This window comes from Oryctolagus cuniculus, chromosome 3, assembly GCF_964237555.1.
Source record: "Oryctolagus cuniculus chromosome 3, mOryCun1.1, whole genome shotgun sequence".
Taxonomy (NCBI): Eukaryota; Metazoa; Chordata; class Mammalia; order Lagomorpha; family Leporidae; genus Oryctolagus; species Oryctolagus cuniculus.
In genome coordinates this window covers 131157208-131175639 of record NC_091434.1, presented here as the reverse complement: position 1 = coordinate 131175639, position 18432 = coordinate 131157208, and the positions used below count along the sequence as shown (strand labels likewise).

The 18432-nt window shown below is 41.2% G+C and overlaps 2 long non-coding RNA genes across 2 annotated transcripts in view; one reads left to right on the top strand and one right to left on the bottom strand.

The window, feature by feature from the left end:
- The window catches only part of LOC103348706 (uncharacterized), a 97041-nt gene that overhangs the window by 25724 nt on the left and 52885 nt on the right, over positions 1-18432 (bottom strand). The gene's annotated exons all lie outside the window — the stretch shown is intronic.
- The window catches only part of LOC138849027 (uncharacterized), an 11285-nt gene continuing 1670 nt past the window's right edge, over positions 8818-18432 (top strand). Inside the window, exons 1-2 of the long non-coding RNA XR_011387350.1 lie at positions 8818-10302; positions 11306-18290. This is a non-coding gene — a long non-coding RNA (uncharacterized lncRNA). The remainder of the gene's footprint in view (positions 10303-11305; positions 18291-18432) is intronic.

Sequence of the window (18432 nt, the reverse complement as noted above, 5' to 3'; positions counted from 1 at the left end):
AAATACGGTAGCACTGTGTTACATTCAGAGATGTAAACAGACAATGTGGCTGCAGGTCCAGTTTGGAGTAGGGGCAGGCATGTATGGGCAGAGGTGTGCCCAAGTTCTCTGTCTTTTCTCCTATTCTTCCACCTTGGAATTTCAAACACAGTTCACCTGGCTCTCCCACCCTCTGCTAATTGCAGCTCTGTGGACTCCGACATCAAGTCTCACCTTGTCTGCCTGGGGAGGGGAGAGGGCGTACCCTCAGTCGCCCCATTCAGTTTCTCCACTGCACCTCTGCTGTGCCTCATTGACTCTTTGCTTCCTCTGTGTGGTCCTGCTTGGTTACTGCTGGACTCCTTGGTTTCTCTGCTCTAGATTCTTGCAGCTCTCTCATCAGCCCATATTCCCTTTCCTCTCATTAACTATCTGTTTTCCCCCAGAGACTCAGAACGTCCTGTTGCTATATTGCCATCTGTTGAGCATTGCCTAAAACCTCCATTACAATATGGCAACTGGTGGATGTTCAAGGGGCGTGTCTGCAGCTGCTGCAGTTAAGCTACGTAAGATCAGACCACCGGCAGGGATAGGTCTTCTTTGGTTCCAGACACGCGGATAGTGTGTGATCCCATGGCTTGCATGACCTTTTCACTGATTGACTCCCCTAATGGACATGTCTTTCTTAAGCTTTATAAGCCTGTACACTTCCTCAATAAAATAGCTCCTGCTTTGACAGAACTCACCGGTGCTCGTGGTGTGTTCATGACCCGTCGACCTTACCTCTCCTGTTTGTCTTGTTGGGGAGTGCCTGTACTGTCCCCTGCTGGTCAGGGGCCAGCCTCAGGCTTAAAAACCCAACAGCCATCTTGGCTCCTCCACCCAGAATATTTTTAAAATCTAAGGTTTATGTTTACTAGGAAACTCGTATTGACCTGTTAATAGGATGTGGCAAAAATCATTTGTAGTCAAGATTTGTTGTAAAATTATTTCAGAAACTACTGACAATCTGATAGAACAACTCTTTGAAAAAAAGTTATTTCCTTCCTGTTTGCTGTATTATGCTTTCTAGATGTTCTGTCTTCATAATGAGTGTGTTTCATGCTCAATCTAAGAAATTCATAACTTTTAAAAAATTTATTTATTTATTTTTAATTTAGTAAATATAAATTTCCAAAGTACAGTTTATGGATTACAATGGCTCCCCCCCCATAATTTCCCTCCCACTCACACCCCTCCCATCTCCTGCTCCCTCTCATTCCATTCACATCAAGATTCATTTTCAATTATATTTATATACAGAAGATCAATTCAGTATATATTAAGTAAAGATTTCATCAGTTTGCACCCACATAGAAACACAAAGTGTAAAATACTGTTTCACTACTAGTTATAGCATTAATTCACATTGGACAACACATTAAGGTCAGATCCCACATGAGAAGTAAGTACACAGTGACTCCTGTTGTTGACTTAACAATTTGATACTCTTGTTTATGGCGTTAGTAATCTCCCTAGGCTCTAGTCATGAGTTGCCAAGGCTATGGAAGCCTTTTGAGTTAGCCGACTTCGATCTTATTCCAACAGGGTCATAGTCAAAGTGGCAGTTCTCTCCTCCCTTCAGAGAAAGGTACCTCCTTCTTTGATGGCCCCGTTTTTTCCACTGGGATCTCACTTGCAGAGATCTCTCATTTGGGTCTTCTTTTTTTTTCCTGAGTGTCTTGGCTTTCCATGCCTAAAATACTCTCATGGGCTCTTCAGCCAGATCTGCATGCCTTAAGGGCTGATTCTGAGGCCAGAGTGCTATTTAGGACATCTGCCATTCTATGAGTCTGCTGTGTATCTCGCTTCCCATGATGGATTGTTCTTTCCCTTTTTGATTCTATCAGTTAGTATTAGCAGACACTAGTCTTGTTTGTGTGATCACTTTGACTCTTAGACCTATCAGTGTGATCAATTGTGAACTGAAATTGATCACTTGGACTAGTGAGATGGCATTGGTACATGCCACCTTGACGGGATTGTATTGGAATCCCCTGGCACGTTTCTAACTCCATCATTTGGGGCAAGTCCGATTGAGCATGTCCCAAATTGTACATCTCCTCCCTCTCTTATTCCCACTCTTATATTTAACAGGGATCACTTTTCAGTTAAAATTTAAACACCTAAGAATAATTGTGTGTTATTTACAGAGTTCAACCAATAGTACTGGAACAAAACAAAGAAAAAAAAGGAGAACATTTGATGGAACACAATGAAAAAGCCAGAAACAGGAAAAACAGGAATTTCAAGAAAAACAATGGGGCATTTTAACATACCATCAAATCACAAACTGTGGGACAAGTGAACATTCATTTTAGAAAGTTTATAAATATTACACCATGTTTCAAAATAATGCATGGATTGACCAAAAATCCAATTAAGGGAAATAACAGTAAAAACTAAAAGTAAAGAAAATGTAAAGGCTGGGAAAATGAAAGAGGCCTGAAGACATTTTTTCTGGAAGGCCTGCTTTGATTTCTTAAGATTGACCTAGATGGCACATGTGCCAGTTTCTGAAATCACAGAGCACAACTTTGTCTTCACATCTGTTAAATTCCCACTAAAACCACCCAGGACTCAGAGGGACGTGGCGGGAGCATAAACTGAGGAACAGGAGATGTGGAGAGGGATTTTAAGGGCGTCTACTCCTGACGAGGTCTTCAGCATCCTGAAATTCCATGCCACCTGAGCCCTGGTGTATGCAGATGGCTTAAACAGGCTCCAGTGTTTCATTCCCACAATGACCCCAACACTCGGTTAAGTCCACCAACATCTACTACCCTCTGGAGGCGCGCTTGTGCACTTGTGTTTAAGGGCGTTGCTAGGTTACAGTTATTGTGAGCTGGGCGGCTGGAGGCGCCCTGAGATTCTCTGTTGGGACCTCGAAGGAAACCCGTGTTCATCACAGGAGGGCCTTAGGCATCCGAGGTGAGAGAAATGGCTGCAAAAGCTTTTGGGAATATAATATATCTAGCGTTTTAATATATATTTATATATAGGTACATACCGTTATAAATTTATTTTATTTATATATCCATATATATATTAAATGTTTAGGAGGGTATATATATATATATCTTAAAGTGTTTAAATAATATTAAATAGTTGTTCATGGAGTAAAAATAGCTAAGTCTTTCTTTTTTTGAAAAAACTGAGTTTATTTATTTGAAAGAGTTACACAGAGGAAGACACAGAGACAGAGAGGTACTCCATCCACTGGCTCATTCACCAGATAGACAGAAACTGACTGAACCAAAGCCAGGAGACAGGTTCCCCCATGGGTAGCAGGGGCCCAAGCACTTTGGCCATTTTCTAGTGTTTTACCCAGGGCATTAGCTGGAAGTTGGGTCAGAAGTGGAGCCACTGGGACACAAACTGGCACCCATATGGAATACTGGGATCACTGGCAGCAGCTTTATCTGCCACACCATTAGTTATCACAAAAAAATTTGTTTTTTTCACCCTAAAAAAGGGCAATAGGAATAATTACATTTATCTAAATTTCTCCAACTGTTAATTAACCTAGTTATGAGTATTTTGTTTACCAAACTTAGCATTAAAATAACATGACAAGTTAAAAATACAATCTGTCTTCTGGATATAATGAAAGTGTAAGAATATGTCTTTTAATGAATGAATATTTTAAGGGTTTTTAAAGAAAAATTCTAATATTCAAAGACAAATATTGATATAATACCTCTCCTCCCAAGGGTTTCCTATACTTTAGATTCACAAGCTTTTTTTCCACTTTTGTTCATAAAGTTTCAGGATAGAATGGAAGGAAACTAGACTAATTTCATAACAATGATTAGAGTTATGCTGCTTATTTCAGACTTTCATTAGATTAGTGGCTGGGCATACCTATTTTACATAAGAGTAATAACAGCAACAACATGTAAAATCTACGAGTAGCTTAGTTCTAGATCTCCTTTAAACTTCATGGTTCTCCATGCAGTGCAGAGTCTTCTGTGGATGAAACCTGCTCACCATTTTTCAGTTAGTGACTTAGCATCCTAGGATCCATTATTGCTTTCCCTTCACACTGTGTTGCTGTAACCCTCGAAGCCCAGTCCTGCTTAGAGGACAGCAAGAAAAACTACAATTGCTTATTTATTTTTTAAATTTATTTATTATATTTGAAAGTCAGAGTTACACAGAGAGAAGGAGAGGCAGTGAGAGAAAGAGAGAGAGAGAGAGAGAGAGAGAGAGAGAGAGAATTGGCTTTCCATCCCTTGGTTCAATCCCCCAGATGGCTGCAATGGCCAGAGCTGAGCCACTCCGAAGCGAGGAGCCAGGAGCCAGGAGCTTCTCCGGGTCTCCCACGTGGGTGCAGGGGCCCAAGGACTTGGGCCATCTTCTACTCCTTTCCTAGGCCATAGAAGAGAGCTGGATTGAAAATGGACAAGCCGGGTCTCGAACCGGCACCCAAATGGGATGCCAACACTGCAGGTAGCAGCTTTACCTTTACTCACTATGCCACAGTGCCAGATTTTTTTTTTCTTTTTGACAGGCAGAGTTAGACAGTGAGAGCGAAAGACAGAGAGAGAAAGGTCTTCTTTCCATTGGTTCACCTCCCAAATGGCCGCTACGGTGAGTGCGCTGCGGCTGGCGCACTGCGTTGATCCAAAGCCAGGAGCCAGGTGCTTCCTCCAGGTCTCCCATGCAGGTGCAGGGCCCAAGCACTTGGGCCCTCCACTGCCTTCCTGGGCCACAGCAGAGAGCTGGACTGGAAGATGAGCAAGCGGGACAGAATCCAGTGCCCCAACCAGGACTAGAACCCCGGGTGCCGGTGCTGCAGGTGGAGGATTAGCCTAGTGAGCTGCGGTGCCAGCCCAAGTATTTCTTAAAGTTTTATTTATTGAAAAAGTTACAGGTGGTGTTGGGGAAGGCAATAAGATCTTCCATCTGATGTACTCCTCTGATGGCTGCAAAAGTCAGAGATGGGCCAAATCAAACACTGGGCCATCTTCTATTGCTTTTCTTAGGCCATTATCAGGGAGTTGGATTGAAGTTTAGCCTCTGGGATGCAAACCCTTGTCCATATAGAGATACTGGTGTTGCGGGTGGCAGTTGTATTCACCACACCACAATTCCAGCTCCTGGTACCAAGCACTTTTGATCAGGGATTTTCAAACTGCCACACAAGGTTTATAACTGATTTAGTCATTTGCCATTTTTGGCTTATAGATTTGAAACAAGTGGACATTACAAATACAAGTGAAACATGCCCAAATTTCCAGCAAAATCACTATACATTGTGTATGAGGTCTGTTACTATGAAGAAGTTGAATTTGTGGGGTCTTGAGTTTAAAGCAGTTTATCCAAATATATTTTCCAAAGACAGTTGATTCTATGTGGGAGATTAGGGTACTGGGTGATGAGTCTGTTTTATTTCTAATAAAATGTTCATGCTGAATGGAGACTTGGACCCCATGATTCAGGATCTACCCTTCTGACCAAACCCTCTCCCTGGTGTTTTACAGTAGAGGCAAACGTGTCCTAGGATGGTAAAGGCCCTAAAATTTCATGGCCCAAGCAATTATTGATCCTGTGGTCCAGGGTGACCAAGATTGAGTGATGCTATCTCACCTCATCTGTGAGCTACCAAAGCCTGAGTGATAGTGCAAGTTTTATATAAACTTTAAGAAGGAAGATGTGAGTAGTTGAGAAAGATAGGCACGGGCCTAGGAAATGATACTTACTGGAGAGATCTTGGAGATGTGACTTTCAGTGAAGGCTAATTTGTCATATCCGAAATAGCACTCCCTTACACACTCCCATTGCTTAATTCTGCCTTTGTTATTCCCAGAATTTGAACTGTTTGAAACCTATCCTCTCACTCTGCATTTTGTATTTGGAGATAATGCTGAATCTCCCTGTATCCTGATAGCTTTTTCTGGTGGCTCAGGAATTGTCAGGATCTCTGTACCATATAAGAAAGATGAAACAAAATGTGCTCTAGGATATTGTCTGTTGACAAATGTCAAATGATTAATAGATGTCAGATACCATGGCATTTTAAGTAGAAGCATTTACTTTACAGAAATTGAAAACCTCCCACCCTTGGGTGGGAGGGACGTTATGGAGGGGAAGCCATTGTAATCCATAAGCTGTACTTTGGAAATTTATATTCATTAAATAAAAGTTAAAAAAAAAGAAATTGAAAACCAATGCTCATGATGTTCAGGCAGTTTAAGTGGCAGCAGTCTGGCTGACATCCTTGCTGACATAGTTGGCATGAATCATGCCCTAGGAAATATCTATGTGAAGTTCTCTTGATTGTATTTGGCATATAATTAAATTTTTCCATACTCATCAAAGTGTATCAGCATTTGATGTATTACAAATCAACAGATGCTTTTTGTTGTAACTTTATTTGTAATTTTTAAAGTATTTATTTGAAAGGCAGAGCATGAGAGAAGGGGAGAGAAAGATGTTCCCTCTGCTGGTTAATTCACTCACCAAATGTCCCTAACAACCAGGGCTATTCCAGGTTGAAGCCAGGAGGCAGGAATCCATCTGGGTCTCATATGAGGGTAGCAGGAATCCAAGTACCTATCCATCATCTTGAATGATGTATTTTAAGTATGTAATAGCAAGAAATAACAATCTAAGAATGTGCATATGGGATATGGTTGTCCCAAGCAGTAGTCTAGCCTGTATTTGACCTTCTCAAGTCTGGTGGTTTGTCGTGTTTTTGCCTAGACCTTGTGTCTCCAACAGACAAGTCCCAGATTTCTTCATAATATAACAATTCAATAAACTCCAGTAGGCAGATACTTTTCAAAGTGTGTTGGTATCATTTGTATTGATGTTTTCATTAACCTAAGGATAACTAGATTTAATCACTGTCAATTAAATTCCCTGTAGTTTGATGGCTGGATCATATTGTAGATCCATTTTCAGATTTCTGAAGAATCTCCATACTGTCTAGCATAATGGTTGTTCTACTTTACATTCCTATTTATAGTGTATTAGGATACTTTTTCCCCACATTCTATCTAGCATTTGTCATTTTTGGTTTTTGGATGATCGCCATTCTAACTGGGGTGAAATGAAACCTCGTTGGTATTTTGTTTCCATTTCCCTGATGGCTAGTCATCCTGAGCAACTTTTCCTGTACCCATTCGCCATTTATATTTCATCTTTTGAAAAATGCCTGCTCATATCCTTAGCCCATTTTTTACATATTTATTTATTTGAAAGGCAGAGTAACAGAGCAAAAAGGAGACAGAAAGATCGTCCCTTTACTGGTCCACTCCCCAGATGGCTGCATTGCAGGGCTGGGCCAGGCTGAAGCCAGGAGCTTCTTCCAGTTGCAGGGGAACAAGGAATCTCCCAGGCACATTAGCAGGGAGCTGGATCAGAAATGGAGCAGGTATGACTTGAACTGGTGCCCATAAAGGGATACTGGCCTGCAGGTAGTGGCTTATACACTGTTCCCCCTTAGCCATTTCTTAACTGGGTTATTGGTTGTGTTGTGGAGTTATCTGACTGGCATCATAAACACTAGGTTAAATGTCTCTCCTCTTTTAAATTTTTTATCAACTATTATATCTACTGAAAATTCTTTTCTGTTTATGTCATGACCTCAATGATTGTTGCTTTTTCTTCTTGAATTCTTTGACTGTTTTCTCACCATCATCCAAACATTGTAGGTGTTTTCCCATTTACCCCATGCTGAAATTATTAATCTATCTGGCCCTCTATGGTCTGATAGTCCTGTTTCCCATACTTACTTCTATCCAGCATTACTGTGAGCTGGCTTTGGCCAAATCATCAAGATAGGACTATTTTTCTGATCTTTTCTATGTTTGCCATGTCTAGCTTCACCTTGGTGTCAAATCCTGCTACTTTTTTTTTGCTTTTAATTTTTAAGCAAATATTTGAATGCAGTGTTTAAAAAGATAGGAAAAGGGAAGTATTATATTATTATACTATAAAGATTTTATTTTATGTTTTGAAAGAGTTACAGAGACAGAGGGGGGACCTTCAATCTGCTGGTTCACTCCCCAAGGTGCTGCAACACCCAGAGTTGAGCTGATCTAAAACCAGGACCCAGGAGTTTCTTCAGGGTCTCCCTCATGTGTGCAGGGGACCAAGGACTTGGGCCATCTTCTACTGCTATCTCAGGCCATAGCAGAGAGCTTGATCAGAAGAGGAGCAGCTGGGACTAGAAACAGTACCCATATGGGATGCCAGAGCTTCAGGTCAGGGCTTTAACCCACTGTGCCACAGCACTGGCCCCAGGTGATACTCTTAATTCAATAAATCTATAGCAGGATATTTTTTAAATTGATAATTTTGTATGGCCTACAAATAATGTTAAAATATCCAAATGGATTTTGGTAGGACACAGGTTCCCAACTTCTGCTATTGCAAGTATTCATCTTATTTCGTTTTACTTGACCATGGAGAACTTCTTTAGCACTTTATAGCGTATGTCTTCTGGTGGTTATCTTCATATTTTGTTGTTCAAGAAATGTATTTTTCCCACTACACAGATTAATTTTCATTTTTTTTGTTTGCTTAAGAGACACAAATGTCTTTTGATATAGTCTACTCCACAAATGCCTGCAAACGCTTGAGCAGGGACCAGGCCAAAGCCAGAAACCTGGAACTCAATCCAGATGTTTTATATGGGTATCTGGGAACCAACTACTTGAGCTATTATCTGCTGCCTTCCTAGGTGAGCATTAGCATGAAGCTAAATCAGAAGCAGGGGTAGCTATACTGATATATGAGCATAAGAAGCAGCTTATCCCAATGAGCCAAAATGTTCATGTTTTACAGTATTTACATTACATATAGCATCAGGATTGGGAGAACATTTTCTCTGAGTACACTGATGGTTTCTTTCCATTGTTTCTATGGGGAAGTCAGCCATCATTCATGGATGGCTATACCTCAGTATGCCATAGGCTATTTTTTTCATTATACTCAAGATCTTTTCTTTGTATTTGGATTCCTTCTGTTTGTTATTTGCCTAGAATAGTTTTCTATCTGTGCTGATTAGGACACATTCTATATTTCACTCATTCTATTTTTACTGAAATTTCAGTTGCAGTTATGAAGGACTTTGAAATAACAGACAAGGTTATTTTGATGCAAAAATATTAGTAATCCATGCATACCAGTGGTCAGGAGGAAGTTTATTCAAAATCAATACTATAAATACTATGCATAAATGTGAAAACAGCACATTTGTACATTTTTCTTTAGCCAAAGTGAACTTGTTTTTTAGTTCTCCTTTCTGCAAATATTTGGGCTTCTGAAGCTCTTTTATGAATTAAAATCTTTTGGCTTATTTTCCATTATAGTCTGTTTTTGTATCTGAAAAAATGGTACACAATGGGCTATTTAGAAAGAAAAACAGCTTTCAAAATTACTTGCTTGAAAGAGCAACAGAAAGATGGAGAGAAGGAGGGATTGAAATTAAATTTATACACAGAATAACCAAAAGGCTACAACAATCAGGGTGAGACAGGGCCAAAGCCAGGAGCCAGGAGTTCCATCTGAGTCACCCACATGGGTGGCAGGGACCTAAATGCTTGAGCAATCATAGACTGCCTTCTTGGTACATTAGCAGGAAACTGAATTGGAAGTTTAGCAACCAGGACTCAAATCAGACTATGCTGTGAGATGAAAGATTCACCAGTGGTGGAATTATCTTCTGTGCCACAAGACTAGCCTCAAGAAATAAAATTTATTTCTTTGAATCTAAGGGTGGGCAGCCTAAAGTCAAGAGGCCCTATCTGGAAAGGTCCATCTCCCTGAATCATGTGGCAAGAGTGACATCAAATGATGAGAAAAAAGTAAGAGGTATAACTGGTCTTTTAAAATTGGTAGGAAGATGTTCCTTAGGATAGGGACTGTTACCTTGAGGATTAAGCTTCCAACACTTTTTGTGGATATATTAGAGTCCTACTATATATCATGCTCCATTGTGCTGTTTCTTTTCCATTTCCATTTTTTGAATACCAATATGCTATTTTGGACAGAGTTAGTAAGAGAGAGAGAGAGACCAAGAGAAAGGTCTTCCTTCCATTGCTTCACCCCCCAAATGGCCGCCAAAGCCGGCATACTGTGCCAATCCAAAGCCAGGAGCCAGGTGCTTCCTCTTGGTCTCCCATGCAGGTTCATGGCCCATGTACTTGGGCCACTACTTTCCTGGGCCACAGCAGAGAGCTGGACTGGAAGAGGAGCAACTGGGACAGAATCTGGCACCCCAACAGGGACTAGGACCCGAGATACTGGCGCTGCAAGCAGCCGATTAGCCACGTGAGTCATGGTGCTGGCCCAAAAATGTTTTCATTATAGTAAATTTTTAGTTTATCATTCTCTAACTTTAAATGATTTCTAATACTGGAATATATTTGCCTGCTACTTGCAGCATCTAACGTTTATTTTTTTGGAGAGATTTATCTCTTCGGAGATTTCTCCAAATGCTCACATGAGTAATTTAACAAGAACAAATCAACAAATAAGATTAAAATATTGACTTAAAAATGAAAGCCTAATGGTTTGCAAGTTCATTTTTTGGAAAACTTTTATTTAACAAATATTAAATATTAAATTTCAAAAGTACAGTTTCCCCCGATAACCACCCTCCCACCTGCAAACCATCCCACCTCCTAATCTCTCTCCATTCTTTCCATTGTGGTCTCAGAGATTTTTCATATAGGTCATTTTTTGCCACAGTAGCTTGGCTTTCCATACCTGAGGAACTCTCATGGGCTTTTCAGCCAGATCCGAATGCCTTAGGGGCTGATTCTGAGGCCACAGTGTTGTTTAGGGCATTCGCCATTCTATGAATCTGCTGTGTATCCCATGTTGGGTCAATTATTATTAGCAGATACTGGTCTTATTTATGTGATCCCTTTGACACTAATGCTATCTTTATAATCAATTTAGAACTTAAAATGATCATTTTAAATAGTAACATGGCATTGGTACCTACCAACTTAATGGGATTTGGAGTCCCATGACACGTTTCTAGCTATACCATTAAGGGGTAAGTCTGAGTGAGCATGTACCAAACTGTCTCTCCTCCATTTCTTATTCCCACTCTTATGTTTAACAGGGATCAATTTTCAGTTAAATTTAAACATCTAAGAATTGTGTGTTAATTAAAAGAGTTCAACCAATGATATTAAGTAATAAAAATACTAAAAAGAATAAAATAGTAAGCTCTTTCTGAACAGTCAGGACAAGGGCTGATCAAGTCGTTTTTTTTTTTTTTTCCCAAGTCGTTGTTTTCATAGTGTTACTTTCACTTCTACAGGTTTCCTTTGGGTGCTCAGTGGTCACAGTTCAGGGAAAAGATATATTTGTCCCTTTGGGATTGGCTTATTTCACTCATCATGATGTGTTCCAGATTCCTCCATTTTGTTGCAAGTGACTGGATTTCATTGTTTCTTACTGCGGTATAGTATTCTAAAGAGTACATATCCCATAATTTCTTTATCCAGTCTTCTGTTGATGGGCATTTAGGTTGATTCCATGTCATAGTTATTCTGAATTGAGCTGCAATAAACATTGAGGCACAGACAGCACTTTTATTTGCAAATTTAATTTCCATTGGGCAAATTCCAAGGAGTGGGATGGCTGGGTCATGTAGTAGGGCTATATTCTGGTTTCTGAGGAATCCCCAAACTGTCTCCTTTGTGTCTTTACCAGTTTGCAGTCTCACCAAGAGTAAATTAGTGTGCCTTTTCTGCCACATGCTCGCCATCATATGTTAGTTGATTTCTGTATGTAAGCCATTCTAACCAGGGTGAGGTTTTGATTTGCATTTCCCTGATGGCTAGTGATCCTGAACATATTTTCATGTGTCTGTAGGCCATTTGGATTTCCTCTTTTGTAAAATGTTTTTTTAGGTTTTTGGCCCATCTCTTAAATACGTTTGTTTTGTTGTGATTTTTGTCATATTTTTCAAGATCTGAGAGAGAATGTTTGGTATTTTGATTGGTGACCCATTGAATCTGTATATTGATTTGGAAGAATAGACATTTTGATGATATTGATTCTACCAATCCATGATCATGGAAGATTTTTTTCTTTTGTAATGTTCTTTTGGATTCAATTTTGTTGATTTCTTCTCCAATTTCAATTCTTTTCTCCTACTAGTTTTTGGTTTGGTTTTTTGTATTTTTCCTACATATTTGAGATGCACTGATAGCTCATTTGTTTGGTTCCTTTCCAATTTCTTTATGTAAGCATCCATTGCTATAACCTTTCCTCTTAACACTGCTGTTATTGTGCTCCATAAGTTGTGATATGTTGTGTTATCTTCAGTTGCTTCCAGAATGTTGTATTTCTCTTTTATGTATGACCCATTGTTCATTCAGGTGCATCTGTTCCAGGGTTTTCCGAGTTCCTGACTTCCAGCTTCATTCCATTGGGGTCTGAGAAGATGCATGATATGATTTCTATTCTTTGAAATTTGCTGTGACTTGCCTAGTATGTGGTCAATCCTACATAAAGTTCCATGCACTGCTGAGAAGAATGTATTCAAGTGTACGATGAAAATTTCTAGATATGCCAGATCCATTTGGTCTATAGTGTCTATTAAACCTGCTGTTTCCTAGTTAATTTTGTCTGATTGATCTGTCCCCTAACAAATCTTTTAAATAATCTGGTGCCCTGTAATTAGGTTCATATGGGTTTATAATAGGTAGACCTTCCTGTTGAATTGACCCCAGAATCATTATATAGTGCCATGCCATTTTTCCAAAAATACTTCTAATATGTAGTTCGTGTGTGTGTTTTTTTTTTTTTTTTTTTTGACAGGCAGAGTGGACAGTGAGAGAGATAAAGGTCTTCCTTTGCCGTTGGTTCATCCTCCAATGGCCGTTGCCACAGCCAGCGTACTCCAAAAGCAGGAGCCAGGTGCTTCTCCTGATATCCCATGTGGTGCAGGGCCCAAGGAACAGAGCCATCCTCCACTGCACTCCCGGGCCACAGCAGATAGCTGTCCTGGAAGAGGGGCAACTGGGACAGAATCCGGCGCCCCGCCCAGGACTAGAACCCGGTGTGCTGGCGCCACAAGGTGGAGGATTATCCTATTGAGCTGTGGCACCGGCCCCTTCCTGCGTTCTTTTACTGACTTTTTTTTCACTTACCTTCTTTCATATTGATGATCATGTTTCTGTGTATAACACATCTTTAAGCATCTTTTGCAGGGCTGCATAAATGGTGACAAATTCTTTTAATTTCTGGTTGCTATGAAAGGTCTTTATTTCACCTTCGTTCACAAATGAGAGCTTTTCAGGATATAATATTCTAGGATGACAGTTTTTTTTTCTCTTAGTAGTTGGACTATGTTTTGCCGTTCCCTCCTAGCCTGTATGGTTCATGATGAGAAGTCTGCTGTGAGTCTAATTGGAGATTCTCTGAGAATAATCTGATGTTTCTCTTTTACAATTTAGAATCTTCCCCTGAAGCTTCATTGTGGGAAGTTTGATTACAATGTGTGGTGGCTAGTATCTTTTCTGGTCATACATATTGGGAATTCTGTATGTGGATGTCTTTCTCCAAACCCTGGAAGTTTTCTGCTAGTATCTCACTAAAAAGGCCTTCTAATTCTTTTTCTCTCCATTCCTTCAGAAACTCCCAGAACCCAAATATTATTTTAAATAGTATCCTGTAAATTCCCAACAATATTTTCTACATTTCTAATTTCCTCTTCTTGTCTTTGGTCACTGATTGTTGTTAAGGCCTTCAACTGCATTTTTTATTTGTTCTATTGAATTCTTTTAATTTTGGTTTTTCTTAAATTTCTCAATTTCATGTTCTATTGAATTCTTCATTTCATTTTTATTTCTACTTAAGATTCACTTTTCATGAGACTTTTTTTCATATCCTGCATGGATTTCAGTACTCTGTATGCTCCGTTTTGATTACTTCTAAGTATTCTTATCATCAATGTATTGAGTTCCGTTTCTTACATTTCTTCTATTTGTCTTCATAATATTGCATTGAAGTATCACGTTCTTTTGGGAGCATCATGTTGTCTTCCTTATTCTTGTTTCTTGGATTGTTGCATTTGTTGTTCTGCATTTGTGGAGATACTCATTGGTTTCTTCTTCTTTTGCTTTTATCTCTGCTGTGGCAGCTTTTTTCATTGTACTAGGACTCCAGAGGCTTGTGGTGGGTGTGAGTGCTCTGTTCAATTCTTCAGGCTTAAGGACTTGCCTAAGGTGACACACCCAGGTTTCGTGTGGTAAATCTCTCTCTCTTTTTTTTTTTAATCAGAAGGGAAGTATTTCCACTCAGCTAAGCTCTTTACTTTGATGGTGATCAGTGCCGGAGTATTAGCCACAGTGGGTTTATTTGTCTGCCCTGTCACAAGGACCAAACAATGGATCTGTGCAGTCTTCGTGTAAGTTCAGATTCCCCTGCAATGTCTCCCACCATCTAGCCAGGTCCGCCTGAGCTTGTGGCGTCTCCTACCAAGACTATTCAAAGTATCAGCCACACTGCGACTTCTCCCACACACTCAGTTTTTTTTTTTTTTTTTTCACAATCCCAGTTTAGAAGCTCCACATAGTCACTAGGTCTTAGTCTCCTGTTATTACTCTGCAGAGTCAGGTTTCTCTGCTCGGCTGATTGCTGGTTGCAAACACAACCTGCCGCTGCTGTTATGAATGTCCAAAATGGAGCCTGCTCTATCGGCTTATACACCTTTGTAAGGTGATCAGAGAGAAATTCTAGTTAGGCTGGTGTACTTTCCCCCAAGGGGCTTCAAGCTTCGTTCCCTTTAGGCTCTTCCTGCTGCTTTTTTGCCAGTGTCTCCAGCTACTGCAGTCTCATCTCACCTTACTTTCCAATGCTGGAGCTTAGGCTCTCAGATGCTGGCGACTTGAGCTGTGGGTGACCACGCCCTTCAAGTATGTCCACTGTGTCCTTCTAATTTTGGAAGTTTCCTCTGCCATTTTTTCTCTAACTCTTTTCCTCTCCACTTTTTTTTTACTACCTTCTCCTGAACTAGATCAATAAGCTTTCTCCCTATTCCACCATCTTCTCTATGCTTCTTTATGGAAAACCCTTGTTTTAATCATTACAAAATGTCCATACTTGACCCTATGGCCTTACACTAAGAACTGAAAACATTAAGAAATGAGAGCTATGTCAACTCAGTCCTTGCTGAACTTCCCAGTTGAAATTGGTTCTAGATTTCTTCAGAAGGCATTTACAAGGAAACAATTCAAGGTCATTGTTTGAAGTCTATATAAATACCAATGCTGTGGTAAGGTTCAGAGAATAGGATGCAGGTCTCAACTTCTCTGCCGAAGGACAGTACATGCCTCAGCAGAAATCAATTTCAGGTATAGGCCAGATACAGAGATGATTCCAGGTTTGATCTTTTGGGGACTGCACAGGGAACAAGATTTTCTAAGTTGCCATACAATTATTGTCCACACAGAAAGAGGGAAACTAGAAGGGCCGTCACATCTCAGGGCCATCACTGGTAAAGCACACTGCAGTAATAGGAGAGGTGGGGAGGGGCATAGGCTCCAGCACAGTGCACGCTCAGCACAATGATAGTTTCCATGCACCCTTGCTGCTTCTTTATATGATCCAAAGACTTCTGTGGCTTAGCAGCACTGGAAAATTCTTAAGCGTTCCCAGGGCCAAAGTTCATCTGTGTTCTCCGACTCTGTGTACAGCAAGCCTAGCCTGGGCTGGTTGGTCATCTGCAGACATTGCCATCCCACAGCCTGGCTCTTTGCTGTCCTCCTAGGGTCTCATAGGCAAATGAGGAATATATCCCTGGTCTGGGATCTAGCATAGGGCTGGAAAGGCCTACTCCTCCCTGTGCACACCCTGTTGGATCACACCCCGGGCCTATTACCTGCTCAGGCTCTGAACCAAGTCAGGCACAATCAGCACGAGCTCCTGAAGAAAGTGCTCTTCCTGCACAATTAGTTCCAGCTGCTCACAGAATGCTCTCTCTCAGCCTAGGACAGGTCAATTCTCCAACTCATCCATCTAAGAGCATGCACATCACAGCTGGGATTTGGGGTTTTCAGATGCAGGCTAGAGGCATCATCATTCATTGTTTTAGGGAAAGTGAGATGTTGAGAGGTAGTGTTTTCAGCTCCTCTCCCTCACTGGAAGGCTTGAAGCTGTGGTCAATGTCTGCCTGAAGATCCACAGAGCCAAGGAAGGGTCTGAGAGCACAGAGGAGGGAGCAGGGTCATGTTGAGCAATCCAAGATGGGATCAGGCTGAGGGGAGGAATAGGCAAGACTCTCCAAGAACACATATTGTCTGTTTGTGTCTCTCAAGATTGGGTCTTGCAGAGCATTTCCAAGTCCAACAGTGAGGATGAAGCCTCTCAGGTAGGAGCAATACCCACAAATAATGGAGAATCAGATTAGAGGAAGGCTTGGATTATCTGCTGCTTTGGACTCTGGAGAGGACATTTTAACTCAGAAGGAAAAAATACATTGCATGCAGATGTCTGCATTGTTCTTTTTAAAATTAATTATAGAGTAGGAAGAGGTTATATGCCCATGGGATTGGAGCAAACTGAATTTTTACTGATGATTTCTTGCTTTAGTATTTAAAACAGTGGGACACCATCTCACACACACACTTGCTGAAACCCACACAGTCCTTGTAGCAAGTGCCAGGTGACAGTGAGTAGTGGACACTGCCCCTCTGCACAGCAAGTACATGTACCAATGCTTTTGTGCTCTATCTTTACTGTCTACTGCCAATCTTCACACCCCCAGGTTTGGCCCAGTTAAAGAATACTTCCTCTGTGCTGACAGGGGAGGCCCCAGCATCCTAGAATTGTGACAGCCAAGCATTACTTTGAGTTCCTCTTGGCATCCCCATCTCACCCAAGTCTGGAATAGGCTTTGTGACAGGCTGTTACCCGGTTGCTACTGGAGACACTGCATAGATGCACAGGCTTCCCAGAGGATCTGTGTTAGGGCATTCTGTGCTCGAAGCACACACTGGCCCTCACGGTCCTGCTGACCTCATCCCTTGGAATGTACTGGGCTCAGTGGAGTGCCTCTGGGCAGCAAGGCTGTGTGTTGCTTTTCCCTCAGATGTACTGCTCCAAACACACAGTACTGAAGTGTTCCCTCCTCTAGGCAGACCCAGCAGATTACCTGTCCTCAGGCCTGCAAAGTGTCCTTCCCAGTCTTTCCACTGCTCAGTGAAAACTCTAGCAAGTTCCATTTATTGATATGGCCAAAAATAAACCTGCTGTGGACTCCCTCCCAGAATTTGAACAAATTAAATTTCCTCTCCCTTTGGGACATCTTTTCAAATGGGTCAGGAAATCTGGGATTGCTATGATGATTAAATATTTCCAAACTCCACAAGGTTAACCCAGATATATGGACTTGGTCCTTGTTACCTTGTTACCTTCTCAGGCCCCAACAGGAGACCAGGACATTTACTCCCCACATTTAGAAGTGATCTCCAGATATATTGCTGTGCATGAAAATATATTTTTAAAAGATTTATATACTTATTTGAAAGGCAGAGTTATGACTTGGAGATCTTCCTTCCAATGTTTCATTCCCTACATAACCTCAATGAAAAGGTTGGGCCAGGCCAAACCAGGATCCTGAAACTCCATCTGTCTCCCAAATGTGTGGCAGGGACCCAAGCATGAGCCATGTTACACTGCTTTCCGAGGCACATTAACAGGGAACTGGATCAGAAGTGGTGAACCAGGGACACCAATAAGTGATCCTATGCGGTGGTCACCACATGTGGTGCTTTCACCTGCTGCACCACAATGCCAGCCGCAAGTGGCAGTATAGCATTATCTTGGGCTCCAAAGCTCCCATAGCAGACAATAATATGGTTGGTGGAGGTTGACAAGGACAAAGGAAATGGACAATATCTATGAGTCAAAATAGAGGAAGGGACACATGAAAATCAATGTGTTGCACACATCGACAAATGGACAACGGCTACACAAGGAGGAACAAGGTGACACTGACTAGCAAGTATTATGGGATACTGAAGGCTCAAAGAAGAGATCAAAGTTCAGACATCCTCTAACTCATTACAAAGGTGAAGCCATCCAATCCCAGGAACAGGGGTATAGAGATGGAACCCCAAGAGGGTACCAAGGTTGGCCTACATCATCGAACCAGCAGCAGGGGTCCAAGTCCTCACCTCAAGTCTAACTCTTCCCATTCCTTTTCTCTGGCAACCTCATCACTCCCTACTCCTGTGCACCTGGAAGGCTACATGGTAATCTCTGAACTTTCCATTGGAAGTGGCGATCTGGGGGTAAGTGTTTTCCTTTTTCATATCTTTCTGATTCTGTAGCTTTTTGCTCAGAAGCTCCTATTCCTTTGTCCCCCTCATTCCCTCCTCACCAGAGTTGATCCTCATTGTGAAGAACCTGGTATGATCTAGGCATTTAATGTAC